Below are 10,815 nucleotides of genomic sequence, written 5' to 3'. Positions count from 1 at the left end.
ACTTTCAGAAAGCAATGACCAAGGAGAAATCCAGAGACAAAGTACAAAAGAAGAGTAAAAGGCCAATATAATCCAGAGTTTGCTGATAGAAGAAGGAAGACATTGTACATAGTGTATGAGAGACTGGCATATAAAAGTGCTGAGACTACTGAATTGTCCTGGAACCTGATTAGGTACAGTGAAATGTGTTGCTGGTCTGAAGACTGTGACAATGAATAGATAACTGGTCATGTGTTGTATTATGTTGAGACACTTTGTGTAGTATCAAGTTGGTGGTTGGTGGCATACTCCTTTTTCAGTGCCACATAATGTATGTTGAAGTTTTAAAATTACTTTATAGTGCCCCATAGCTTCCATATTGGAATTATATTTAATTTGATATTATCATTAGATAACACTCATTGATTATAGCCAATCACAGTTCATCTTGTATTACATATTCATGAGCTGTAAAATGGCACACCAAGCTTTCTCTGCTGACAGTGGCTGGTTGTCCAGGTTGAGATGACACCCATTTACAAAAAAAAGACCCAACTCTCACTTGCCATAAAGTGGATGAGCACACAGTAAGTCATTTTTAATAGTATACATATATTAAACAACATTAATTAACATGATTAAACCTTGTATAAAATGAGATGGCAACATATCGGGTTAGCAATCTATATAAGCAGGCTACTGTAACTAGTTAGTTAGGTAGCTTCCTGTAATAAGCATGTTGCATTTAAGAATACATTAGTTTAATGGGTATATTAATTTGCTTTTGAAACATTATATGACAAACTGACAATTACTGAAATAGTTAGCAGTAAATAAATTTCAATTAATTGCTCCTATATCTAGCTGGATTGTTTTCTATGTTGTCTGCTGAGCATGCATATGCCATGCCAGTTTGATTGTTCTGCCCAGGGAATTGTTGGCTGCTGAACAGAGCTTCAAATATTCTGAGTCAGAACAGTGGGAACTCAGTCAACACACCTGGCTGATTACAGAAGCCAAGGTAAGCAGATAGGGACTTTTTAATTTAGTGCTTGTTACTGTGCTAAAAATACTGATGGTGTACTCATTCTCTCACCAAAAGCCTGATACTGAAACATCTTTTGCATGAAGATGTTTTAGAATATTTTGTGTTATAGTAGTGTTTTATCAACTGCACTATGTGATTAGATGCTATATATCAAGATATGATATGTTAAATCTTGACTATTTAGGCATTTTCACCATTTTCATTTGCAGAATGCCCAATTGAAGAATTGCAGGGTTTCCTGTTTAGCAATCCTTCACGCCTCCTTCATTAATTCTTTTTAAATATGCATTCACACTAGTTGTATACATCATAACTTGCATGATGGTTTTTATACCTAAATTGCTAGATTTTGTGAATTTGAATTGTTTGTTTAATTGTTTGTTTATGTACTTATGAAGCCTCTTCAGTCTTTGGCAATGGCCCGTAATCTGCCTGAGAAATACTGTAGGAGTTTTTTAACAAGTAAAAATTGAGGCACACAGGCTCACTCCATGAGTGAGCTATAACATATCCCCTAAATATACAAGAGCTGCTTATACTGTCGCATTACCAATTCAACCATTTGAGAGGCGAGAAATGACTGCTCATGTTACTGACTTTCAGATAGTAAGATTACAGACATGTGTGATTAATGTTTATTTGTATATGTTTCAGTATTTTTAATGAGATTTACTTTTTTTGGAAAACAGCTTGTGTCTCAGCATGAATGCCCCAGTGAAGCAAAGGATAAATGGAATTTCAGAATTTGCTCATTTATGTATTTCATCCTTTACACAAACAGTTTGCTGAACTGACCAGTAAAAATCAGATTATTATAGCCAACTACTTTTTTACTATGCTTAATGATTTATTATAATTTAGTTATTATGAGTGTCTTACTCAGTGTATTCTTATTGTCTTGGTAGTGCAAAACAATTTATTCAGTTAAGCAATTTTTTATCGCTGTGTTTTCTATTCCTGCTCCTGGGGATTTACAGCACTGTACATTTCAGGTGCAACACAGTGGATAGAACTCATCAACTCTTCAACAGTGCTTGATGAGCTGAATTGATTTGTCATCTAAGAGAGATACCTAAAATACCAGTGTGCATGCAGTACAGTAAGTCTACATATCACTTGCACAGCCGATGAAAATGCATGAGCTACACTGATAATGCAATAAGGACATCATTTATCTTTTATATTGCACTTATACAACAGAAAGTGTGGATTAATTACCCATAAAAAAGCACTGACAGGAGTTCCAACTGTAACCTAAATGATAGGTTAACATTAATGCGATCATTGTACTATGTTACAGATCCTACAGCAACTACTAATTCACAGGGACTTGGCAGACACTCCAAATAATCTACGGCTAATAATAAACAAACTTTAAAAAGTGCTGTTATTTAACAAAGGAAGACTTAGAATCATTGATATGGTAAAGATTTCTGTGAGGAGAGGTTTTATTTAACATTTATGGAAGGAGTCTCTAATGTCAGCACTTTATAACAGTCAGTAAGTTTTCTGCCACAGGAGAGTCTTCAAGACAGAGGAGTTTTTTGTCTTATGAACTTCAAGAGAGACAGAACAAGTGAGAGGCTGGTAATGGGACCAAATGTTTATGGTTGTTATAATGTAAGTAATAACAGGAACAGTTCCACAGCATTAAATTAAACTATAAATGGTTAAAAAAGTGTGTCATTCATGTGTCAAATGTGTCACTCATAATAAATAAAAAAAAATTTTAATTGTTGGGAAATTACTGTAACGTAAGTGGAATAACACATTTTGGGTTGCGCTGTTATAAGAACATAATCCACTTTGGGGTGGTAATGGTATCACAACAATTCCTTACATAATAGTGTTCTATAATGATATCTTTTCTTGATTTTCAAAAAAAAATTTTGATTTACATAAGTAAAACTTTCCTTTACACCTGGTCATCATTACATTTGACTGATTACGTTTGACTTTCAAGTTGGCAGAATATTGGGTCAGTCCTTAAAATGGTTCACAGGTTCCCTAAATGGGCACCAGTTCCAGCACTATCACTGGCATTTTTCCTAGCAGGTATCAGAGGCAGGATTTACTGCTATGATTCATGGCTGAATCACGTAATAGATATGTAATTCAGTTTGAACCCACGAACATCAATATCAAATGTAGCATAAAGCAGTTTTTTTTCCATGGATCAAAGAGTGAGAGGGAGTGCAAAGGGCCTTAGCAAGTCGGCGAGAAAGAGAGAGAGAGTCATCTTCATTTGGAAAGCAATCAGCTACATTGTAATGAGAGATTAAAGTCCATAAATTTACCCTGTTATCTGCACTCCTGCCCAAGTTTTACCTGTTTCCATGCTCTTAAAATAACCATGCTGAGAACAGTTGAATATGCTGCTGACTCCACTGTCCACTGGGTTGATTTTTCTGTCTCTGTCTTTCTTTCTTTCTTTCTTTCTTTCACGTCTATCAATGTATTTTTTAATTTTTTTGTGCATTTCTAATTATAAAAATTGAAGAACCCTCTAAACATATCACAATCCTCCATAGCAATAACATTTCCAGAACATTCTGGATTTCTAAAATTGCTAGCTGGGCTTTGTGTCTCTGCACTTTACCACCATTACCTAACCACTGCCACCCCCTAATCCTCCAAACACATACATACACACTCACACACATTTTATTCCATCCTGTAATAAATGCCACTTATATAACTTCTTAGAGACCATTTAAGAGATGAGGCAATTTATCCAGGTATATTGCAGATGTGAACATGAGGACGCATAATCCTCTAATGAGCACTAATGAGAGCTCTGGATTCTTAAAGTCATTCTCTGTCACAGTGCATTCTTAGTTGGTGGTCTAACAGGGGGTGGATGAAGCTGTTATACCATAGCAAATCTTCTGCCCAATGTAGAAAATGCCTAAAGAATGAAATTACACAGCCTACCCCTCACACACACCTCCAAATGTTCAGCTAATTTTCCATCTTGAAGGTCAAGGTCATTTTTACACTTGCCTAGGAGCTTTCAGTCTAACAGCTTGGATGTGAATATAGATCATTGTCACACTTCAAAGATATTATGGCAATATTATTCCAATTACAATCAAAAATATTGCCAAAATGTTCCTAATCATATTTGCAATTTTGTACAAGTAAGAGTATAATCACAACAACCATCCTCTGCTTATTAAGGCAAATTTATATTTCCATCTATTGCTGTCTCTGCTGTCCATAATGATCCTTTATTAGGAGTATTTCTGCTACAGGAGAAACTCTCAGAGCTTAATGTATGATTCATGCAGACTCTGTCTCCAGTCTAACGTGCCTCTAATGACCCTCTGCAATTACTAAATCTATCATGGCCCACAGAACAGCCTTTATATAGCTCTTTCCTTCCTGAGAGCACATACTGAGTTTAACTGATAATGTATCCACAGTAGAATTGTTTTCCAAAGGTTGTGTCTTGGCTAATGACATTTTCAACATTCTTAAAACATCCTTGGAACAGAGACAAAAATGCTTCAAAAACCTTGGTTACTTGGTAGAATGGCGGAAGACATTCCATCCACTGGAGGAATAAAAAAAGAACAATGAATATTGAGCATGTTGCTAATACAAGAACAATATGTTCTGGTTACCATTTGACAATTAAATTACATTAAATAGCAGTTTCTCCAAAGAGTTTGTGAGTTTAGTATTCTACTGTGACTTATTCACATTCAATCATGTATACTTTAATTACTACACCATAACTGAAAATCATTAGGTGATATGGTGTCCTGCACTTGCCACACCTCTTTTTTTCTCTTATTTTACACTTATTGATCAGTGCATTTGGCATTAATTTCCTGCCCAACTCCCTGTTAATGGTACTTGGGAATGCAGTTACCTCAGCAAAGTCACCTCTGGCCATTGCTTAAATGTGGCTTGTGCTTTATGAATGTGATTTCCCACTGCAGAGGACATTGTTATATTGGTTTGGTGTTTGTTTGTTTGTTTGACCTTTCAATTATTATTAATATTATTAGTATTATCTTATGGTCACTATCATTCCTTAGGGCCAATATTATGATTGTTTCAAAGTCTGCCATACTAGAATAGCCACCATGTTGAATTGTTACCATTATGTTACCATTATGATTTTTCCCCCTACAAATTTGGCCAAATTATTATCAAAAGTAAATTTTGATAGGCTGGGCCTCGCAAAACTTACTGAAGGATTTTTTTATGTTTAAAACAATCTTCCAGGCATACTAACAAAGTTGAAAGCAATGATACCAAGCAAGAACAGAGTCTTTAATATACTTTGTATTAACACCAAACTTGGTTAGGTTTGTTTACGGCTATTATTCTTTTTTGTTGTGGCTGGCCATACTCTAGTCTTGTTGGGCTGGTTCCTGGTTTTGAATGTGATTTTGATTGTGATCATGCCTCTCACAAGAATTAGATTTGGCATTGTGTATTCATTAAATATTTTTATAAATAAATTTCATGTACTGCTCTTGAATTCACCTTCCTAAGTTAAATCGTTCAAAGTGTCATGACATTTTTTAACCTTTGTGGATGAATAAAGCCATAAAGTATTTTATGTTCACAACTATCTTATCCAATAAGTAAATGTATAGGTCTATAAAACCATAAATAGTATTGTTCTATGTCTGAGTTATAAATAAAATGGGTGAATGACATTTCAGGATCCTCTTCAACACTGCGTGATAAGCTGTGTATTTTGGCCCATCATGTCAGTGAGTTACCCTGGCCGACCTTGTGGCGGTGCGTATTGGGCCGTATGATGACGGATATCATGTTTATCTTAATGGAGTGGGTGAAATAGATGTGCTGGCGGAGCTTGGTGGAGGAGGAACACTAGTGCTGGGGGTCTGGCCCATTGGGTGTCGTAATCATTTAACTCAACAAAAGAGGTCATTGTCTGGCCTCACTATAGTCTGCCCGTCCCCCCAGTCTGGGCTGGATCAAAAATCCCTCTGGACTGAAGGGAAAAACTGTCTAGAAAGCAACATGCTTGGTTATTAAAGAGCCACTACAACACAGGATAAAACAGCACTAAAAGAGGTGTCTCTTCAGCATGAAGTGAAAAAACCTTTTAAGCTCAGAGTATGGATTTACACTATATGGGTAAAGGTTCGTGGATACTGTCCATAACACTCATACATGCTTTTGAACATCCCATTCCAGATTTAGTTCCCCCTTTGCTATTATATAATAACCTCCACTATTTTGAGAAGGCTTTCCAATAGATTATGGGGCATGACTGTGGGGATTTGCCCATTCAGCCACAAGAGCATTAGTGAGGTCAGGGGGTGAGGAGGCCTGGGGTGCAGTCGGTGTTCCAGTTCATCCCAAGGGTGTTCAGTGGGCTTGAGGTCCAGGCTCTGTGCAGGCTGCTCGAGTTCTTCCACAAAAGACTTGGAAAACCATGTCTTCTTGGAGCTGGCTTTGTGCACAGGGACATTGTCATGCTAGAACAGGTTTGGCCCCTTAGTTCCAGTGAAGGGAAATTGTAATGCTACAGTATTCAAAGACATTCTAGACAACTGTGTGCTTCCAGCTTTGTTAAAACAGTTTGGGGAAGACCCACTTATTGGTCCAACTCTGCGTAAAAGCTGCTTTTCATTCTGTCCAAATTCCTTTAACTGACTCACCTCCTTTTCACATTGGTAGCCTTCTTAAATTGGAAGTTTAAGGGGTTAAAAGTTCAATAGATACTGTTCCCTACTGTTCTTACCTGCCTTATCTAGTGCAAAAAATGTTCACCCATTTTTGGGTTACATATTAAGAACTGCAGTAATATCCCCCTGATATTTTCCAGAGCTGATAGAAAAATTACTTTGTCTTACTGCCAGCTGGCAACAATATTGTTTATCACTAACTCTGTGTGTGTGTGTGTGTGTGTGGGTGTGTGGGTGTGTGTGTGTTCAGCTAAGCCTTCTTTGTCTCATTTCACATGATGAACTCATAAAATATTCATAGCAGACACTATTCTAATTTAGTACATTTTCTGTTTTGGACTTCACATACCATTCTCATTAAACTCTGTATTCAATCCAAAAATACATGGCAAAAATTCAAGATTGTTATTCTCATCAGATATTTTTGTTTAGAACCTTTTGCGATCATAGTGTTTTGAAGCAACATCAAAACAGGGTTATACTTTTCAAAGAGGACTTGTGTATTCTGCCTTTTAGCAAACTGAGAGCAAATTTTCCAACCAAAAGGCATTTCTTTGCATAAATTATGAGTCTAAGGTTTGAATCTTGACAGAGGTTGGACATAAAAACCCCTGGAATGCACTGAGTTGCTTTTACTGGATAGAATATATGAGGGTAAGTTTTAGAGGAGGCATAAAATGAATTTCATTCCCCTATGGATTAACTAGAACCACACTTTCATTAACTCCCACCACAAAGTTAATTATTTCCTACTGGGAGTCATTAAGGCCCCTTGCCGTACCTGGGCATCAAATGTGGTCAGACAGAGCAAATTTATTTCCTGTCCTTGCTCTTCTTTGCTTCTTTCTACTAAGATGAAGAGTAAACTCAGAAGCTCATGTATTGTTTTCTGAAAATCAGTAAGTCAATGAAATAAATAGCCAAATCAGGACTTCAGCTTCAGGGTGCTTGGCATGTTCATTAAAATCAAAGCATGAATCAAAGCAAGGTAAAATTGTGCTCCTCATTCATGGGAATAATGTTGTTATCCAGTCCTAACAGCCAGGTGTCATTGCTTCCATAGAGGTCTAAAAGCGTTGCTTGTCAGACAATATCTAGGATAGCACTTTGGGTTTTTTCCCCCTTTGCCCTTACTGTTTGTAATGACTGTTCTTTGTATTACTTCTTGTTTCTCTGAACCTCCTTGTATTTGTTGTTTATGAACCTGCTAAAGTCCCCAATTTGGTTTAAAATTGTCCTGTTTGTTATCAATTCCACCACTCTAACATATATACAAAGCATTTATACAATCTTTCAGGTTATGATTCAATACATTCTTTGCATGTTTGTGCCTTCAGCTGTTTGGATGAGAGCATATGCTAATGTAAATGTAATTATTTAAAAAAAAAAAAGTTTCCTGTAAAGGGTGGCCAGCAGATCAGCCAACAGCATTGCTGTGTGTGTGTGTGTGTGTGTGTGTGTGTGTGTGGAGCTGTTACAGAAGCTGAATGAATGAACGAATGAATTTTCTGTACAGTTAAAAATGTGATCTTTGCATCAACTCTTTCAGTATACTATATCAGTATATTTACTTAGTAGATAGATCTAAAGCAAGAGAAGAATATAAAATGTGGAACTCTAACTGAGCACAACAGATAAGAACTGGACATGTTTGGACCAGTTACATGAATTCCACTCTCAGTGGTCAAACAGTTGAGAAATGTGTTACTCTCGACTTCCCTACCCTGCCTGATTTAGTGTAGGAACAAAACAAACACATGGCCCAGATAAATCTGTAACTCTGCAGCCTGTGATGGCCCATATGAGACTCAATCTCTCATTTTCACTCCATGTGGTCCTGACTGTGACCTAATTTACAAGCACTTAGAGGTGAATGTGTGTGCAGCTGCTTTTCCCAAACTCATCAGTACTCAGAAATGGAAAGGGCATTCACTGGGCCACCTAACATACAGTATTTATGTACAGACCAAATAGAAAAGTCTAGGTGGATGAACTTCAGCATTGAGTCAGCATTCATTAACCAAGTCAACGGAGCACAAAGAGACCCATTTCAGTTTGTTTGCTTTCTCCGATTGTTTGTCTTCATCTTAGCAACAGTTGCTCTTTATGCATTCATAACGCATAGACAAGATTTGTGTCTGCCTTATTTAATGGAGCAGAATTACTGGGCACCATCACTCTACATGTTCTTTCCCTGGTGAGCAAGTGTCTAGTAGTAGTAAATCAAGGAAATGGGACTTGAAATGATGTAAGATGTTTTGCCAAAAAGAAGAAATCGATACAGTCCCTAGGGTGAATGGTGCAATATCCTTATCATTGACTTTCCTTGACTATCTGTTTAAAGGGGAAAAAGTGTGATGTTTCTACCAGGACAATAATCTGAAACAAAGCTTCTTTTCTTTACAATGAGATAATCAGACACCAGAAGAGAACGCTGATAAATGGAGTAGTTATGTAAAAGAAATAATTAATTGAAGGAGGACATTGGGAAAAGTATTTGCACTGTTACTAAAAGGCAACACTTCCTGCACTTGATAAATCTCACCATACTGCCAGGTATATGTCCAAAATAAGCTGTAAATGAAACAACAAAAAATATCATGCAGAATGGGCTTTATATATCTCCATGTTTTGGCAGTGTTAGCATCAGAATGAAAATGTGGCTTCTCTTCTGTTTCTTATGGCATGGATAATGAGAACAAAAGGAGAAGTGAAATTACACTTGCTGAACAAATCCCAGTGAACAGTTGGGAGAGAACAAGCAGGTGTTCGGAAACAAGAGTCTGCCAGGAAAAAACGGGTAGTACAGTGTTCTACAAACACAGACTGTATATATACTGCTACAACCAGCCTGGAGGTTAGGTATAAAAGCTTAAGGGCATGTTAGTTTAAGCTTTAGTTTAAACTTAAAAAACACATTAAAATCAAATGATCCAGTGTAAATGCTTTACATGCAAATATTTACCAGCTATTTGTGCTATGTATGATGTCACTGAATGAAATTCTCTATAATTAATTATTTATGCAGCATTGTTTTAGACAGTCATTTAGCACACATAACATTTATAACTGAAAATGCATTGTTATATAAATATGCCCAGGTATTTTCTCACTTATAATAATTTAAATGAGATTTAGTTTTCATGGGTATAATAATTTAATTACTGCTAACAATTTACAAACAGTGCAAGCATTATATTCCAATATGAGCAGTGATTTTTCTGATATGAGCAGTGTTTTTCTGATGATCATGGATTGCAGCGTGCATTTACTCTTACTGTATACTTAGGATCTCCTTAAAACCCATTATCTATATAATACAAATGTCTTTCAGGGTCTATCCCTTGGTTGCTTGCTTCTAGCACGTCTAGACAATCAAATTAGTCCCCAGAGTGGTAAAAAAAAAAAAAAATGCTGACTCACTTCTCTCTTGTTAGTGAGGGGAGAAATGGGCACTATAGCCTTGTTCCCATTCATCATCCTCAGTGTGGTTCTATAATGACCCACTCCACTGCCTAGCAATATTAGCAATGCAGCAAGCTCAGTTCATAGGGGGTTTCTCACCTATTCATCTCTAAAACTATAAAAACATCTCATTAATGCCCTGTCTGATAAATGTAAATAGCCAATGAAAGTAACTGACAATGATATGGAGTCATGAGTCAAAGAACCCATGGAGCTGACATCAGTATTAGTAGCAAACAAATGTATGGAAAGACACCACCTTCAAGAGACACCCTAATTACTGCAATAAGTAAGTAGATTTAGATATTTAGTACATTTAATTGCAACTCCTGTTGCTGTAGAACTAGAAGCTATTTTTAAGCTATTTTTTTCCTTTTGTGCTTAGTTGCTATTTTCAGAAATGCATGTGTCTGCCCTGACATAAGTGGAGCAGTTTAGAGAGGGTAAAATTACACTCTGAGCATGTCATAAATCCACACTACTAGTTAGCTAACATTTTATAGTTGGGGCAAATGAGGACTACAAAGCATAATTCTCCTCATAAAATAAACAACAGGCTACTGATGACTAGTATATAAGTTATGTTGCTACAACTTCATTGCAAACCAACCATTGTACCAACTCATTGCAAATTTATGTCAAAAT

This window comes from Pangasianodon hypophthalmus, chromosome 11 (genome assembly GCF_027358585.1).
Source record: "Pangasianodon hypophthalmus isolate fPanHyp1 chromosome 11, fPanHyp1.pri, whole genome shotgun sequence".
NCBI lineage: Eukaryota > Metazoa > Chordata > Actinopteri > Siluriformes > Pangasiidae > Pangasianodon > Pangasianodon hypophthalmus.
This window is presented reverse-complemented; position numbering follows the sequence as displayed.